The sequence below is a fragment of the Mustelus asterias genome, chromosome 6, assembly GCF_964213995.1.
Source record: "Mustelus asterias chromosome 6, sMusAst1.hap1.1, whole genome shotgun sequence".
Lineage (NCBI taxonomy): Eukaryota > Metazoa > Chordata > Chondrichthyes > Carcharhiniformes > Triakidae > Mustelus > Mustelus asterias.
Genome location: NC_135806.1, coordinates 135171035 through 135189817, shown reverse-complemented (window position 1 = coordinate 135189817; position 18783 = coordinate 135171035). Strand labels below are relative to the sequence as shown.

General features: G+C 46.6%; 1 protein-coding gene across 3 annotated transcripts in view; it reads left to right on the top strand.

Moving 5' to 3' along the window:
- palld (palladin, cytoskeletal associated protein) overlaps positions 1-18783 on the top strand; it is a 460036-nt gene that overhangs the window by 140214 nt on the left and 301039 nt on the right. The window contains exon 1 of one of the 3 annotated variants that reach the window (XM_078215145.1): positions 5400-5624. The exons of the other annotated variants lie outside the window; for them this stretch is intronic. The gene's annotated coding sequence lies outside the window, so the exon portion shown is untranslated. Of the gene's footprint in view, positions 1-5399; positions 5625-18783 lie in introns of those variants that run through there. 3 annotated transcript variants of the gene reach the window in all.

Sequence of the window (18783 nt, the reverse complement as noted above, 5' to 3'; positions counted from 1 at the left end):
CTCTATCTCATTCCCGTACTCCGTCTCGTCATTATTTGAGATCTGACCCACTACAGTGGTGTCGTCAGCAAACTTGAAAATCGAATTGGAGGGGAATTTGGCCGCACAGTCATAGGTGTATAAGGAGTATAGTATAAGGAGTGTATAGTGTATAAGGAGTATTTACATAAATTGTAAAAAGTTGAGGTCCCGGCACTGATCCCTGTGGCACACCACATACCACATCCGGCCAACCAGAAAAGGATGCATTAATGCCAACTCTCTGTTTCCTGTTAACTGGCCAATAATCTACACCACATGGACTGCAGCGATTTAAGAAACCAACTCAGCACCACTTTCTGAAGAGCAATTCAGCATTGGGAAGTAAATGCTGACCTCGCCAGCACCCCACATCCCCCCAAAATGTATCTTCATCTTCACCGGGCAAACCAATGTGAAAATGAACAAATATTTTCACCATCCAGTCAAGTATTCCTTTGTTTCTCCCATCTCCAGTAATTTTACAAGGGCTGCACATGCTCAGCACTGCTGCCTCACAGCGCCAGGGACCCACGAGTTCAATTCCAGCCTCGGGTGACTGTCTGCGGGGAGTTTGCACGTTCTCCACATGTCTGCGTGGGTTTCCTCCGGGTGCTCCAGTTTCCTCCCACAGTCCAAAGATGTGCAGATTAGGTGGATTGGCCATGCTTAATTGACCCTAGTGTCAGGGGGATTAGCAGGGTAAATATGTGGGGTTACGGGAATAGGGCCTGGGTGGGATTGTGGTCGGTGCAGACTCGATGGGCCGAATGGCCTCCTTCTGCATTGTAGGGATTCTATGATTTCTATGAATAAATTAAAGCCTTCGAGTAAACAAAGTACAAAGGACAAAGAAAGTTACAGCACAGGAACAGGCCTTTTGGCCCTCCAAGCCTGCACCGACCATGCTGCCCGACTTAACTAAAACCCCCTACCCTTCCGGAGACCATATCCCTCTATTCCCATCCTATTCATGTACTTGTCAAGACGCCCCTTAAAAGTCACTACCGTATCCGCTTCCACTACCTCCCCCGGCAATGAGTTCCAGGCACCCACTACTCTCTGTGTAAAATATTTGCCTCGTACATCTCCTTTAAACCTTGCCCCTCGCACCTTAAACCTATGCCCCCTAGTAATTGACTCTTCCACCCTGGGAAAAAGCTTCTGACTATCCACTCTGTCCATGCCCCTCATAATCTTGTAGACTTCTATCAGGTCTCCCCTCAACCTCCATCGCTCCAGTGAGAACAAACCAAGTTTCTCCAATCTCTCCTCATAGCCCTCCAAACCTCTGAACATCATGATTGAAAAATAAAGCCTGAAAATTATCAGATTGTTCCTTAAAGCCCAAAATAAAATGCTCCAGTGTTCCTGCACGGAGTATAAATTGGCACAGTAAGAAGTCTCACAACACCAGATTAAAGTCCAACAGGTTTATTTGGTAGCAAGGGCTTTTGGAGCACTGCCCCTTCATCAGGTGAAGGAGCAGCGTTCCGAAAGCTCGTGCTACCAAGTAAACCTGTGAACTTTAACCTGGTGTTGTGAGACCTTTTACTGTGCCCACCCCAGTCCAATGCCAGCATCTCTACATCATGAGTATAAATTGGTTAAAGGTGATAATTGGTGTATAACTGGTTAAGAGTTTGGGCACATCTGTTTCCTATCCAGTTTGTGTGTGTCTCAGAGCTTAACATTTAGATGTCAGAAGCTGGATAGAACTATTCCCGATACAGAGTGAGAGTCAGCCAGGCTCCTATGATGATAGATGGGCTGATAGCGATGAGCAAAGACCCAGATTCCAAACTTCAATTACCCAAATTGGGCCAATTTAAGCTCATTTGCCAAATTGGGCTGAGTTTATCATTCTGAGTTTGTTAGCCCGAGTTTCCTTAAAGCAGAACCATTCTCATAAATAAATACTCAACAGACATTTCTTTTTATATTTGTTTGCCGATCCGCCAGCCCATAATTAAATAGTGGAGATGATTTACGGCAGGAGGGAAGAACTGGGGTTGTTCGACTCAGAGTGGAGATGGTTATGGGGAGGTTTAATTGTGGCGTTCAACATTATGAGTACACAACTACTCCCAGTGGCAGTATGTTCAATAAGGAAAAGGCGCTTTAGGTAATAGGGCCGGAAGAGTTGATGAGGTAACAAGTGGTGTTGTTGTATGTTGTATTCAGTAGGTCTCATGGAAGGGTGTTGAGTCTTGTTTGGTTGAAAGTTAAAGGCAGGATTTTCCAGCCTCGCTCAGCCCGAAACTGGAAATACCCACCTGAGGTCAACGGATTTTCCATGGTCCGCCCCTCGCTGGTAAAATTCCGGCCATAGTATTTAATGACAACACATAGGAATGGCACTGTGGTTAGCCAGGGAGTGCCAGGGAGCCAGCAGATTGGGGCTCAAGCCCCCAGCCCTGAGACTCAAGTACCTGAACCCAAGCTGTCACTTCAGTGGCACGGTAGCACAGTGGTTGGCACTGCTGCCTCACAGCACCAAGGACCCGGGTTCAATTTCCAGCTTGGGTCACTGTCTGTGTGGAGTTTGCACGTTCTCCCCGTGTCTGGGTGGGTTTCCTCCGGGTGCTCCAGTTTCCTCCCACACTCTTAAGATGTGCGGGTTAGGTGGACTGGCCATGCTAAATTGGCCCTTAGTGCCCAAAGATGAGCGGATTGGGTGGATCAGCTGTGCTAATTTACCCCTTCGTTTCCAAAGACCTGCTGGTTAGGTGCATTGGCCATGCTAAATTCTCCCTCAGTGTACCCGAACAGGCGCCGGAGTGTGGCGATCGGGGATTTTCACAGTAACTTCATTGCAGTGTTAATGTAAGCCTACTTGTGACACCAATAAATAAACTTTTAAACTTCATGACTACACAGCAAAAAGAAAAATACATGATTGGCTGCAATCAAGAGGATGTCCAATCGATTTCTCTGGAGCAGAGTGGCGGGATCTTATTGAAACTTACAGGATACTGCGAGGCCTGGATAGAGTGGATGTGGAGAGGATGTTTCCACTACTTGGAAAAACTAGAACCAGAGAGCATAACCTCAGCCTAAAGGGACGATCCTTTAAAACTGGGATGAGGAGGAATTTCTTCAGCCAGAGACTGATGAATCTGTGGAACTCTTTGCCACAGAAGGCTCTGGAGGCCAGGTCACTGAGTGTCTTTAAAACAGAGATAGATAGGTTCTTGATTAATAAAGGGATGAGAGGTTATGGGGAAAAGGCAGGAGAGTGAGGATGAGAGAAATATCAGCCATGAGGGGGGATGTACTAGCAGTTTTGAATAACCTGAAGGTCGATAAGTCCCCTGGGCCTGATGAAATATATCCTAGGATTCTTTGGGAGGCAAGGGATGAGATTGCAGAGCCTTTGGCTTTGATCTTTGTGTCCTCACTGTCCACGGGGATGGTGCCAGATGACTGGAGAGTGGCAAATGTTGTTCCTCTGTCTAAGAAAGGGAATAGAAATGACCCTGGTAATTATAGGCCGGTTAGTCTTACTTCGGTGGTTGGTAAATTGATGGAAAAGATCCTTAGGGATGGGATTTACGACCATTTAGAAAGATGCGGATTAATCCGGGATAGTCAGCACGGATTCGTGAAGGGCAAGTCGTGCCTCACAAATTTGATAGAATTTTTTGAGGAGGTAACTAAGTGTGTTGATGAAGGTAGGGCAGTTGATGTCATATAAATGGATTTTAGTAAGGCGTTTGATAAGGACCCCCATGGTCAGCTTATGATGAAAGTAAGGAGGTGTGGGATAGAGGGAAAGTTCGCCGATTGGATAGGTAACTGGCTATCTGATCGAAGACAGAGGATGGTGGTGGATGGAAAATTTTCGGATTGGAGGCAGGTTGCTAGCGGAGTGCCACAGGGATCAGTGCTTGGTCCACTGCTATTTGTGATTTTTATTAATGACTTAGAGGAGGGGGCTGAAGGGTGGATCAGTAAATTTGCTGATGACACCAAGATTGGTGGAGTAGTGGATGAGGTGGAGGGCTGTTGTAGGCTGCAAAGAGACATAGATAGGATGCAAAGCTGGGCTGAAAAATGGCAGATGGAGTTTAACCCTGATAAATGTGAGGTGATTCATTTTGGTAGGACTAATTTAAATGTGGATTACAGGGTCAAAGGTAGGGTTCTGAAGACTGTGAAGGAACAGAGAGATCTTGGGGTCCATATCCACAGATCTCTGAAGGTTGCCACTCAAGTGGATACAGCTATGAAGAAGACCTATAGTGTGTTAGCGTTTATGAACAGGGGGTTGGAATTTAAGAGCCGTGGGGTTATGCTGCAACTGTACAGGACCTTGGTGAGACCACATTTAGAATATTGTGTGCAGTTCTGGTCACCTCACTATAAGGAGGATGTGGAAGCGCTGGAAAGAGTGCAAAGGAGATTTACCAGGATGCTGCCTGGTTTGGAGGGTAGGTCTTATGAAGAAAGGTTGAGGGAGCTAGGGCTGTTCTCTCTGGAGTGGAGGAGGTTGAGGGGAGACTTAATAGAGGTTTATAAAATTATGAAGGGGATAGATAGAGTGAACGTTCAAAGACTATTTCCTCGGGTGGATGGAGCTATTACAAGGGGGCATAATTATAGGGTTCATGGTGGGAGATATAGGAAGGATGTCCGAGGTAGGTTCTTTACTCAGAGAGTGGTTGGGGTGTGGAATGGACTGCCTGCAGTGATAGTGGAGTCAGACACTTTAGGAACATTTAAGCGGTTATTGGATAGGCACATGGAGCACACCAGGATGATAGGGAGTGGGATAGCTTGATCTTGGTTTCAGATAAAGCTCGGCACAACATCGTGGGCTGAAGGGCCTGTTCTGTGCTGTACTGTTCTATGTTCTATGTTCTATGATTGAATGGAGAAGCAGACTCGATGGGCCGAGCGGCCTAATTCTGCTCCTATGTCTTATGGCATTCTCTGTTTGCTCATTGACTCAATCTCTGCTCACGTCTCATCAGCTCTGTTGCCTCCGCAGACAGAGGGTAGCTGGGATGGAGGGAGTGAGGGCTCGCGAGTAGCAGGGAAGGTATGTGGAGCTCTCCAGGAGGTGTTTCCGGGCAGTGCTGGGTGTTGTCAAGGAGTGGAGAATCTTAATCTGCAGTCTAGGCAGAAGGCCCTCCTTAAGCAATGACAAAAAAAGCCTCTGAACCCTCATGAGATCCTGACAAAATCACGGAGCTTATCATTCAGACATTTAGCTAATATTATTTTTAGATACAGGCTATCCCCTCCCTCTCTCCCTCCCTCCCTCCCTCTCCCCCACCCACGATTGACTCAGTTAATATCGACAGCTGGTCTTTAGCCAGGAAATTTAAACCCAGTCCTTCCTCTCTCTCTCTCTCTTTTCTCTCTCCCTCTCTCTTTCACAAAGCTTTGTTCTTTCAAACAAGTGGCACGTCTCTGGAGCTTTTAGTCCACTCTGTGTCAGATTAAAAACTCCCCCAGCTCTTAAAGCTGGCTTTCTTTTTCTGTCTTTCTTTTTGTTCCCCAAATCGCTGGGTTTGCAAACTTGCGGTGTAAAGTTAAACCGAGGGGGGAGAGAGAGCCTGGCTGCTGTGTGCCTAGATTCAGGACACCTGGAGATGTGGGTGAGTGAATGCATCAGAGAGGCGAACAGCCCTTTTTCCCTGTTCAGCTGCAAGGGATTTGTACTGTTCCAGCTCGTTCTGTCTTGACGGCATATCGATTTGCTGGTGCTAGTCACTTTCGACTTCGATAGACGCCCTCCGGTGTGGATTCAAGTGTCTTAATAATAACCACTTGAGTGAACGTAGCTTAAATACAACAACAAAGGGTGCTGGATTTGTAGTTTTTAAAGGGATTTTTAGGGTTTTGGGGGGAAAGAGTCTTTCTCAATCTTTATTTTAATTGATTCAGTTCACATATCCTTGCCAAAAAGCTGCATTATTTCAAGAGACAACTTAGAGACTTACTGGAACTCACAGCACAGACAGCAAACCAGAAAAAAATGCTAAAATTGTAAAATCTAAAGGAGAATTCAGTTTCAGGGCTAAGGAAAATAAAGTTCACACTTAAATCTGGAAGGCCACTTTCTCGAAACACGTTCTGTTACCAGCGATTACACTTTCCTTTACTGCGACAGTATTCGTAGTCATTTTTATATGATTTAACCTCTACCCGTTATACAGGGTCGCGGGTACACCCATCAAGCGTGAACTTTCGTGTGACGAAACCCAACAGTTCAGGCTGTAAGATGTCCTTTAGACTTACTTTTAAAGGTTATTTATTCGTGTGAAAAGTAGGCTTGCATTAACACTGCAATGAAGTTGCTGTGAAAATCCCTTAGTTGCCTGTTCGGGTACGCTGAGGGAGAATTTAGCATGGCCAATGCACCCAACCAGCACGTCTTATCGGACTGTGGGAGGAAACCGGAGCACCCGGAGGAAACCCACGGGGAGGACATGCAGACTCCGCACAGTCACCCAAGCCAGGAATCGAACTCGGGTCCCTGGCGCTGTGAGGCAGCAGTGCTAACCACCGTGCCGCCCTTTACAAAAGGGAGTCAGTGTCATGAGCTCAGTCTCGATGAGATTTTGAGGGGTGAGAACGGCATTTTGGGGGCAGCGGCACGAATTGGATAGCTCTTTGAGAGAGAGAGCCAGCATACACATGATGGGCCAAATGGCCTCCTTCTTTGCCCAGTAATTCTATGGTTACAGCTCGGTAAGCTTTGAATTCTCTTCACTGCAGCTGACAGTCTCCTCATCATTCACTGATATTTTAACAGGCAGCAAATGTGTTCGAACCATCTGCCTCTGCAGCTTATTGCCTGTGTAAATGGTTTATTAATATTTATTATTGGTGCTGTGCTCATTCACAACAAGAGCCGCTGGCTCTGTTCCGATGGGAAAATTGGACCGGCGGATAAGGTAACCACCACGGATTGCTCCTGAGAGCTGGAAGGCTGTTGGTTCAGGAGCCCTGGGCTCGGTCCCAGAATCCAGCCTGACACTCCCAGTACAGGAGCGAGGGAGTGCTTCACTGTCAGGTGAGCCATAAACCACTAAAAGGCCCTGTCTGCACTCTCAATTCTGGAGAAGATTGGGAGAATTTCCTCCTCCCGCCCCACCCCAGACATGTCCACCAACATTTATTCCACAAATCAACACCAGTGATCAAAAACAGATTAACTGATTGTTATCTTGTTGGCATTTGTCGAAGTTGGCACGGTAGCACAGTGGTTAGCACTGCTGCCTCACAGCGCCAGGGACCTGGGTTCGATTCCCAGCTTGGGTCACTGTCTGTGTGGAGTCTGAACATTCTCCCCATGTCTGCGTGGGTTTCCTCCGGGTGCTCCGGTTTCCTCTCTCACAGTCTGAAAGATGTTCGGGTTAGGTCGATTGGCCATGCTAAATTGCCCCTTAGTGTCCAAAAGTGTGTAGGTTAGGTGGATTGGCCATGGTAAATGCATGGGGCTACGGGGATAGGGTGAGGAGGTGGTGGTGGGGGTTGGTGGGTCTGGGTAAGATTATCTTTCAGAGAGTCGGTGCAGACTCAATGGGCTGAATGGCCTCCTTCTGCGCTGTAGGGATTCTACGGTTCTAAGTTTGCTGCATTTCCTATGATAACGATGAGTCCATTTTAAAAGGACTCGACTGGCTGTAAAGTATTGTGGAATCCTGAGATTGTGATGGGTGCTGTACATTGTGGAAAGCAGCCAGCCAGCGGGACGAAGCCGTTCACTCTGAAAAAGATGGCACACACTAGGTGGGCCGAATGGCTTCAGTCTGTGCTATGCTATCGACTGCAATGATTTCCTCCCTTTCTCTGGCAAGTGATCAGTCCGGCAGCATACTAGGATGTCCTGTGGTAGACCTGATGTTGGCAGGATTCACCAGACATTGCAGGCTGTAGCTGTCACTCAGTGGAGGGCAACAGTCAGGAAGAGAGCGACGTTCGTGTGGAGTGCATCAAACATTCAGCGTGCTCCCCTCAAAAGGCAAAAGGAGGCCTTTTTAAACTGCTCAGTGAATGACTTTGGTGATCTTGGCAAATGCCTTCACATTTAATGGAATGTTGGCAGTTATAGCTAAAGGAATGGATATAAAGGGAAGGAAGTATTGTTGCAACTATACAAGGCATTGACGAGGCCGCACCTGGAATATTGTGCACAGTTTTGGTCCCCGTATTTGAGGAAAGGTGTAGTGACATTGGAGGCAGTTCAGAGGAGGTTCACTAGATTGATTCCAGAAATGAGGGGTTTGCCGTATGAAGAGAGATTGAACAGTTTGGGCCGAAACTCTCTGGAATTGAGAAGATTGAGGGAAGATCAAATTGAGGTATACAAGATGATAAAAGATATGGATAACGTAGGCGTGGAGCGGATGCTTCCTCTTGTGGGACATTCTAGGATGAGAGGTCATAGTCTTAGGATAAGGGGGAGCAAATTTAAAACAGAGTTGAGGAGAAACTACTTCTCCCAAAGAAGTGGTGGAATGTTGGACAGTGGATGCTAGGACAGTGAGTAAGTTTAAGGAGGAGTTGGACAGATTTTTAATTGGTAATGGGTTGAAGGGTTATGGGGAGAAGGCAAGAAAATGGGGATGAGGAGCATAACAGCCATGATCGAATGGTGGAACAGACTCGATGGGCCAAATGGCCTCATTCTGCTCTTATATCTTATGAACTTATGATGAAAATTACTTCAAGACTCTGACTGTTTCCACTGGAGAAGGGAGATTTAAATGAATAAACTTTTAACAATGATGGAAGGTTTGATGAGGAAAGGGGAAGGCATTGTTTGCCCTGGAAGCCTCTCATTTCAACTGGTCACTAAGAGAGCAATCCGGGTGGTTAGGAGAGGATTTGTTACCCCGAGGGTTGCTGGCATCTGGGAATGGTTTACCACAGGGAGAAATTGAGGAGTATTCCAGAGCACGCATTGAGGAAAATGTGGATAAAGATTCAAAGCAGGGAAAGCAACAGGATTAGCTTTGGGTTGCTCGAGCAGGGGGGGGTGGTGCAGACACGATGGGCCGAATGGCTTCAATCTGTGCTCTAAATCTTTGGGGTGGAAGGGTGGGATTCCGCACCCCCCGCCCCGCCCACCACCCCCACAATAACACCGGGCATTATCATAAACGAGACGAGGAAATTCGGAAAGCCTTTAAAGGTCAGTTGGGGATTGATTTAGGGAGGCGATGGCCTAGTGGTATGATCGCAAGATTATTAATCCAGAAACTCAGCTAATGCTCTGGGCAACCAACTCCAGAGCCACAGCAATGTGGTTGACTCGCAACTGCCCTCCAAGGGCAACTAGGGATGGGCAATAAATGCTGGCCAGCCAGTGATGCCCATGTCCCACGAATTAATAAAAAAATAAATCACTCTCCAATTTTTCCAATCCCACCTGCACCGAAGCCCATCGGGGCTGGAAAACCCCGGCCATGTTTTCTACACCACCTTGCATTTAACATAAATCACTCAAGTCCAAAAATGGTTCAATTGAAAACCAATGAAATCCCAAACGGGTGATAATTAGTCACGACTGGGAATGGTTCTGGTTTATATAGAGGACACTGAGTCACTGGAAAAAGTGCAAAGAAGATTCACTTGAACGCAGGTACAGCAGGCAGTAGAGAAGGCAAATGGTATGTTGGCCTTCATAGCGAGAGGATTTGAGTATAGGAATAGGGATGTTTTGCTGCAATTGTATAGGGTGTTGGTGAGGCCACACCTGGAGTATTGTGTGCAGTTTTGGTGTCCTTATCTGAGGAAGGATGTCCTTGCTATAGAGGGAGTACAGTGAAGGTTTACCAGGCTGATTCCTGGGATGGCAGGTCTGTCATATGAGGAGAGACTAAGTCGGTTAGGATTATATTCACTGGAGTTTAGAAGAGTGAGAGGGGATCTCATAGAAACTTATAAAATTCTAACAGGGTTAGACAAGATAGATTCAGAAAGTATGTTTCCAATGGTGGGGGAGTCCAGAACTAGGGGTCATAGTTTGAGGATAAGGGGCAAACCTTTCAAAACTGAGGTGAGGAGAAATTTCTTCACCCAGAGGGTGGTGAATGTATGGAATTCATTCCCACAGAAAGTAGTTGAGGCCAAAATGTCTGATTTCAAGAAGAAATTAGATAATAGCTCTTGGGGCTAAAGGAATCAAGGGATATGAAGGGAAGGGGGGAATCAGGATATTGAATTTGATCAGCCATGATCAAAATGAATGGAGGAGCAGGCTCGAAGGGCCGAATGGCTACTCCTGCTTCTAATTTTTCTGATTCCTGAACTGAGAGGTTTTGACTATTTGGAAAGATTGACAGACCTGGAGCTAGAGAAACGAGGATGAGAGGTGATCTAACAGAGCTTCGATGATTATGAGAGGGTTTGTTAGGGGAGGCGTGGAGAAGGTTATAATTGAATGAGAGAGCAGTATTGAAGGTACTAGACATCCAATCGGGAATTCAGGAGAAATCGTTTTAACCCCAGAGTGTTCAGAACATGGAACTTGGGAAGTGAGTTGCAAGGTGCAAGGAAACTCGAGAAACACAGGAAGAACGGATTGGCTGATGTGAAGTGAGAGACGGGGTGTAAGTATTTTTAAAATTATTTCATAGTTCATGGGCATCACTGGCTGCCCAGCATTTATTGCCCATCCCTAGTTGTCCTTGAAAAGGTGGTGGTGAGCTGCCTTTTTGAATCGCTGCAGTCCATGTGGTGGAGGTACACCCACCATGCTGTTAGGGAGGGAGTTTCAGGATTTTGACCCAGCGACAGTGAAGGAATAGCGATATATTTCCAAGTCAGGATGGTGAGTGGCTTGGAGGGGAATCTCCGGTTGGTGCTGTTTCCAGATATCAGCTGCCCTTGTCCTTCTAGATGGTAGGGGTTGTGGATTTGTAGGTGCTACCTAAGGAGCCTTGGTGAGTTCTTGCCATGCATCTTGAAGATGATACACACTGCTGCTACTATGCACCAGTGGTGGAGGGAGTGAATGTTTGTAGATGGGGTGCCAATCAAGTGGGCTGCTTTGACCTGGATGGTGTCAAGCTTCTTGAGTGTTGTTGGAGCTGCACCCATCCAGGCAATTGGGGAGTGTTCCATCACACTCCTGACTTGTGACTTGTAGATGGTGGAATAAATGGGTGCTTTTCTGGTTGGCAGATGGTAACGAGTGGCGTGCTGCAGGGATCGGTACTGGGGCCTCAATTATTTACCATTTATATAGATGATCTGGAGGAGGGGGCTGAGTGTAGGGTAACAAAGTTTGCAGATGACACAAAGATAAGTGGAAAAGTGAATCGTGTGGAGGGCGTAGAAGGTCTGCAGAGAGATTTGGACAGGCTGAGTGAGTGGGCGAGGATCTGGCAGATGGAGTATAACGTTAATAAATGCGAGGTTATTCACTTTGGAAGAAATAATAGCAAATTGGATTATTATCTAAATGGAAAAAATTACAACATGCTGCTGTGCAGAGGGACCTGGGGGTCCTTGTGCATGAGACGCAAAAACCCAGTTTGCAGGTGCAACAGGTGATCAAGAAGGCAAATGGGATGTTGGCCTATATCACAAGGGGGATAGAATATAAAAGCAGAGATGTCTTGCTGCATCTGTACAGGTCATTGGTGAGGCCGCAGCTGGAATACTGTGTGCAGTATTGGTCCCCTTATTTGCAGAAGGATATATTGGCCTTGGAGGGAGTGCAGAGAAGGTTCACCAGGTTGATACCAGAGATGAGGGGTGTTGATTATGAGGAGAGACTGAGCAGATTGGGTTTGTACTCATTGGAATTTAGAAGGCTGAGGGGGGATCTTATAGAGACCTATAAGATAATGAAGGGGCTGGATAGGGTAGAGGTGGAGAGATTCTTTCCACTTAGAAAGGAAGCTAGAACTAGAGGGCACAGCCTCAAAATAAAAGGGGGTCAGTTTAGGACAGAGTTGAGGAGGAACTTCTTCTCTCAGAGGGTGGTGAATCTCTGGAATTCTCTGCCCACTGAAGTGGTGGAGGCTACCTCTTTGAATATGTTTAAATCACGGATAGATGGATTCCTGATCGGTAAGGGAATTAGGGGTTATAGGGATCAGGCGGGTAAGTGGAACTGATCCACTTCAGATCAGCCATGATCTTATTGAATGGCGGGGCAGGCTCGAGGGGCTAGATGGCCTACTCCTGCTCCTAGTTTTCATGTTCTTATGATAGGCTTTGGGAAGTCAGAAGGTGAGTAACTCACGAAAGGATTCCTAGTCAATGACCTGATTTTGTAGCCACTGTATTTATATGGTTAGTCCAGTTCAGTTTCAGGTCAATAGTAACCCCCAGGGTATTGATAGTGGGGGATTGAGTGATATTAATGCCTTTGAATGTCAAGTGACGATTGTTAGATCATCTCGTGTTGTTGAAGATGGTCATTGCCTGGCACATATGTGGTGTGAATTTTACTTGTCACTTATCAGCCCAAGCCTGGATATTGTTGAGGTCTCGTTGCATTTGGAGATGGGCTGCTTCAGTATCTGAGGAAACGCGAATGGTTCTGAACATTATGCCGGGTAGATGCTAGTGTTGTAACTGTTCTGGAAGAGCTTGGCTAGGGGCATGGCAATTCTGGAGCACAAGTCGTCCGTATTTCTGCTGGAATATTGTCAGGATCCTTAACGCCTTCAGCCATTTCTTGCTGTTGCTGAATATGTGATGTGGTCTGCATTGTAACAGACGGGTCACCTATTCAAATTGAATTCTTTTGGTCTCTCTGTTTAAATGAATCAGAGTCTGAATTTCCTGCAAGCACATGCGCGCCTTCGTCCTGCGTATCGAAGGGTCCTTTATTTCCACACCACAGAGGTTGTCCACACCTCTCTGCAGGACTGCAACCTTGCCTGGGATCCCACTTTCAGCTCGCAGATTGGAAATTCGACCGTCCGCTGCACAAAGTTTTCTGTCCGTCGCTAAGATACGGTGTGACTTCATGAGATGGTCACTGAGAAATCAGATGGAGAATTTCGAAGGAACTTGGTGTGGTGAGGATCATAGAATCTCTACAGTGCAGGAGGAGGCCATTCGGCCCATCGAATCTGCACCGACCACAATCCCACCCAGGCCCTACTCCCGTAACCCCACGTATTTACCCTGCTAATCCCCCTGACACTGTGTGGCAATTTAGCCTGGCCAATCCACCTGACTCGCACACCTTTGGGGTGTGGGAGGAAACCGGAGAGAATGTGCAAACTCTATACAGGCAGTGACCTGAGGCCGGAATTGAACCCAGGTCTCTGGGTTAACCACTGCTAACCACTGTGCCACCGTCTGAGAAAATGGAACTCGATACCAAGAGGAGGCGAGTAGCATAGAGGTTCTTCAGAGAAAGCATTAGAGAGTGGTTCTAGCATAGAAAGAGGCGTATCGGCCCATCTATGCTAGCTCCCTACAAGAGCAATTTAGCTGGTCCTTTCCCCATAGCCCTGCGAATGGTACCCCTCTGGATTCTTATCTAAGCCTCTTTTGAAATCAGTCAAAGGTTAGTGTACAACAGGGAAGAGAATAGAAGGGAATGAAATGGGAGGACACTGTTGGAGCTAGCTGGCACCAACTAGCTGGGCCGAATGGCCTGTTCCCATGCTATAAATCCTATACCATGTAAATCAGGAGAAAATGAAACAGTCAATGTACCTCAATTTCAATGGTGTGATTGAGGTGGTGGCCTGGTGAATGAGCATGTGGGGAAGTGGGAGGTTATGCACTTTGTAGGAAGATTAGACGCGGAGACTATTTTCTAAATGGAGAAAGGGTTCGGAAACCTGAAGCACAAAGGGACTTGGGAGTCCTGGTTCAGAACCCTCTTAAGGTTAACATGCAGGTTCAGCCGGCAGTTAGGAAGGCAAATTCAATGTTAGCATTCATTCCTAGAGGGCTAGAATACAAGAGTAGGGATGTGCTGCTGAGGCTGTATAAGGCTCTGGTCAGACACCATTTGGAATATTGTGAACAGCTTTGGGCCCCGTATCTAAGGAAGGATGTGCTGGCCTTGGAAAGGGTACAGAGGAGGTTCACAAGAATGATCCCTGGAATGAAGTGCTTGTTGTATGAGGAATGATTGAGGACTCTGGGTCTGTACTCATTGGAGTTTAGAAGGATGAGGGGGGATCTCATTGAAACTTACAGAATACTGAGAAAGCTAGATAGAGTGAATGTGGAGAGGATGTTTCCATTAGTGGGAGAGACTAGAACTCGAGGGCACAACCTCAGAGTGAAGGGACGCTCCTTTCAAGCTGAGATGAAGAGGCATTTCTTCAGCCAGAGGGTGGTGAATCTCTGGAACTTATTGCCACAGAAGGCTGTGGAGGCCAGGTCATTGAGTATCTTTAAGGCAGAGATAGGTAGGTTCTTGATTAATAAAGGGATCAAGGGTTATGGGGAGAAGGCAGGGGAATGGGGATGAGAATCGTATCAGCCATGATTGAATGGTGGACCAGACTCGATGGGCCGAATGGCCTAATTCTGCCTCTATATCTTATGGTCTTATGTGATCATTCGCAGTTAGGTTGGAGAACTTGCAAGATGGTTCCCTCTGGATAAACCGCAAATCCAGATTACCATGCCAATCGCACTAAACCATTGTACCACTGATTATGCTTCTGAATTTTTTATTGGATGCTTTCTGAAAAGAAACGTAGGCACTTTCCATTATTAGGAACTGTCAGTCATTAAGCTGAGCCAGGGTTGGAGTGGTTCTGTTCCATCTGTGTTTGCAGCATTGTGAGAATTCTTCTCTCGTTTCCAGCAGGCGATGATTTAGCCTCTGTTTTCTGCTGCTTAAAACCACAAATCATCAGCTTGCATGTAGCGCCTTTCACATCGTAAACCATTCCAGAAGACCACGGGTTGAACTTTCCCGTCCCGCCCGTCATGGGAATCGTAGCGAGCAGGACACCGCTTACGCGAAGGTCTGTTGACCTCGAGCGGGATTTTTCCGCGCTTCATGTGGGCGCGGCCGGAGAATCCCGCCCCTTATCATTGGTGTATAAATCAGACATAAATAGGCACTGTACCAAAGGAGGAGCCATTAAGGTTTATTCACTAGTGTCACAAGTAGACTTACATTAACACTACAATGAAGTTACTGTGAAAATCCCCACACTCCGGTGCCTGTTCGGGTACAATGAGGGAGAATTTAGCACGGTCAATGCCCATAACCAGCACGTCTTTCGGACTGTGGGAGGAAACCGGAGGAAACCCGCGCAGATACAGGGAGAACGTGCAAACTCCGCACGGACGATGGCCCAAGCCCGGAATTGAACCCGGGTCCCTGGCGCTGTGGAGACAGCAGTGCTAACCACTGTGCTACCGTGGAAACCAACACTGTGCACATTACTTGAGATGTGGTCTGACCAATGCCCTGTATAACTGAAGCATAACATCCTTACTTCTATGTTCAATTCTTGTGTATGAAGTTGATTCAGTTAATTTTAAAACTGAGGTTGATAGGTTAGTTGGATAGAGGATATGGGGGCGGGGCAAGGCAGGTATATAGAGTTGGGTCATATGTCAGCTTTGATCTCATTGAACTGTGGAAGAAATAAAAGGATTGAATGGTTCCTGCTGTTCCTGTGTAAGATCATCGACCAGAGACATCTGCTCATGTAATGAGAATGTGTTTAATCTCATAGGCACCATCTTCCCTCCTGAGTGGATGCTAAAGATACCCTGACACCACTTAAAGGGGAATTCCCTGATGTCCTGGCCAATAGTTATCCCTCTGCTTATCTGGTCATTTACCTCCTTGTTGTTTGGAGCTGTTCAAATTGGCTACAGACAGATGAGGAGTAGGCCACTCAGCCCCTCAAGCTTGCTCTGCCATTAATTAAGATCATGGTTGATCTGTTTGTAATCTCAACCCCACATTCCGCGATAACCTTTCACCCCCTTGTAAACCAAGAATCGATCTTGCTCTGTCTTAAAAATATTCAAAGACTCTGCTTCCACTGCCTTCTGAGGAAGAGTGTTCCAGAGACACAACCCTCTGAGAGAAGAAAGTTCCCTTCATCTCATTCTTAAATGGGTGACCCTTTATTTTTGGACAGTGACCCCTAGTTTTAGATTCTCCCACAAGTGGAAACATCCTCTCCAGATCCACCCTGTCAAGAGCCCTCAGGATCTTGTATGTTTCAATCAAGTCGCCTCTTACTCTTCTAAACTCCAGCGGACACGAGCCTAGCCTTTTCAAACTTTTCTCATAAGACCACACAGAATTACCAGAAATGTTATGGAGTAGAAGGAGGCCATTCAGCCCTTGCAGGCAAGGGCGCAGGCGAAAGCTGAGTCAGTTTAGCTCAGTTAGCTGGATGGCTGGTCAGTGATGCAGAGCGATGCCAACAGCGCGAGTTCAATTCCCAGTACCAGCTGAGGTTGTTCAGAAAAGACAGGAGAATGGGGATGAGAAAAATATCAGCCATGATTGAATGGTGGAGCAGACTCGATGGGCCGAGTGGCCGAATTCTGTTCCTATGGTTTTATGTGAGTCCAACTAACTAGACAGTTCTTAAAAAGAGTCAGGAGATGCATAATGGGCTGAATGGCCTCCTTCTGTTCTCTAGCATTGTACAATCGGCTGTGATGCACGTTAGGATGGCCTGAGGTTGTGAAAGGTGCTACCACAGAACCATAGAAAATTACAGCTCAGAAACAGGCCTTTTGGCCCTTCTTGTCTGTGCCGAACCATTTTATGCCTAGTCCCACTGACCTGCACTTGGACCATATCCCTCCACACCCCTCTCATCCATGAACCCGTCCATGAACCCGTACATTAATGCAAACTCATTTCTAATCTTCCGCCTTCTCAACCTTGCCCCTCACCTGAGGTGGGGGCGACCCTCAGGTTAAATCACCACCAGTCAACTCTCCCCCTCAAAGGGGTGAGCAGCCTATGGTCATCTGGGACCATGATAACTTTATCTTGTCAGTACCCCTGCATATTGTCTCTGTTCAAATAATCATTCCAGATATTAGTCCAGTAAACCTTCTCTGAACTGCTTCTAACAACACATCTACATCCTTCCTTAAATAAGGAAACCAGTATTCTACACAGCTGCCATGTTTCCTACATCATAACAGTGACCAGACAGCAAGGGTACACATTTCTTTTGGTTTAGAACCAGTTTTATGGCATTTGAAATCAGCCAAATCCTTGGAGGCGGAAGTATTTGTGGGAATCTGGGGAAACAGCTGGGCTGAGGAATTTCTTCAGCCAGAGGGTGGTGAATCTGTGGAACTCTTTGCCACAGAAGGCTGTGGAGGCCAGGTCATTGAGTGTCTTTAAGACAGAGAGATAGGTTCTTGATTAATAAGGGGATCAAGGGTTATGGGGAAAAGGCAGGAGAATGGGGATGAGAAAAATATCAGCCATGATTGAATGGCGGAGCAGACTCAATGGGCCGAGTGGCCTAATTCTGCTCCTATGCCTTATGGTCTTATGGGAGCCCAACTAACTGGATAGTTCTTAAAAAGAGCCAGGAGGTGCATAATGGGCTGAATGGCCTCCTTCTGTTCTCTAGCATTGTACAATCGGCTGTGATGCACGTTAGGATGTCCTGAGGTTGTGAAAGGCGCTATATTAATGCAAACTCATTTCTAATTTTCCAACTGAAATGCATCCAAGGAGCTCATGAGAACAAAACAATTGGACATTCCTGGATTGTGATGTTGGTTGGGGGATAAATATTGGCCAGGACATCGGAGAGAACTCCTCTTATAGTAGTATCAGGGTATTTTTTATCATCAATATAAGGGAGTCCAGAGAACGTTCACTCGGTCGATCCTGGGTACAAAAGGATTTTCTTATGAGGAGAGGTGGAATAGGTCAGGGCCTGCACTCACTGGAGTTTAGAAGAATGAGAGGTGACCTTATTGAGACATATCGGATTCTCAGGGGGCTTGACAGGGTAGGTGCTGAGAGGTTGTTTCCCCTTGTGGGAGAGTCCCGGACCAGAGGGCATAATCTCAGAGTGAGGGGGTCACCCATTTCAGACTGAGATGAGGAGGAATTTTTTCTCCCAGAGGGTAGTGAATCTGTGTAATTCTTTACCGCAGAGGGCTGTAGAGGCTGGGTCGTTAAATATGTTCAAGGCTGAGATAGACATTTGTAATCAGTAAGGGAATTGGGGGTTACAGATGTGAGAAAGCATGGAAACAGGCCCTTTGGCCCAACTTGTCCATGCCACCCTTTTTTTAAACCCCTAAACTAGTCCCAATTGGCCGCATTTGGCCCATATCCCTCTATACCCATCTTACCCATGTAACTGTCTAAACGCTTTTTAAAAGACAAAATTGCACCCACCTCTACTACTACCTCTGGCAGCTTGTTTCAGACACTCACCACCCTCTGTGTGGAAAAAATTGCCCCTCTGGACCCTTTTGTATCTCTCCCCTCTCACCTTAAACCTATGCCCTCTAGTTTTAGACTCCCCTACCTTTGAGAAAAGATATTGACTATCTACCTTGTCTATGCCCCTCATTATTTTATAGACCTCCATAAGATCACTCCTCAGCCTCCTACGCTCCACAGGAAAAAGTCCCAGTCTATCCAGCCTCTCCTTATAACTCAAACCATCAAGTCCCGGTAGCATCCTAGTAAATCTCTATGGGTTATGGAGATAAGGCGGGAAAGTGGAATTGAGGATCATCGGTCATGATCTCATTGAATGGTGGAGCAGACTCGATGGGCCGAATGGCCTACTTCTGCCCCTCCGTCTTATGGTCCTTTGGTTTTATGAATTAAATAAATTAACAGGA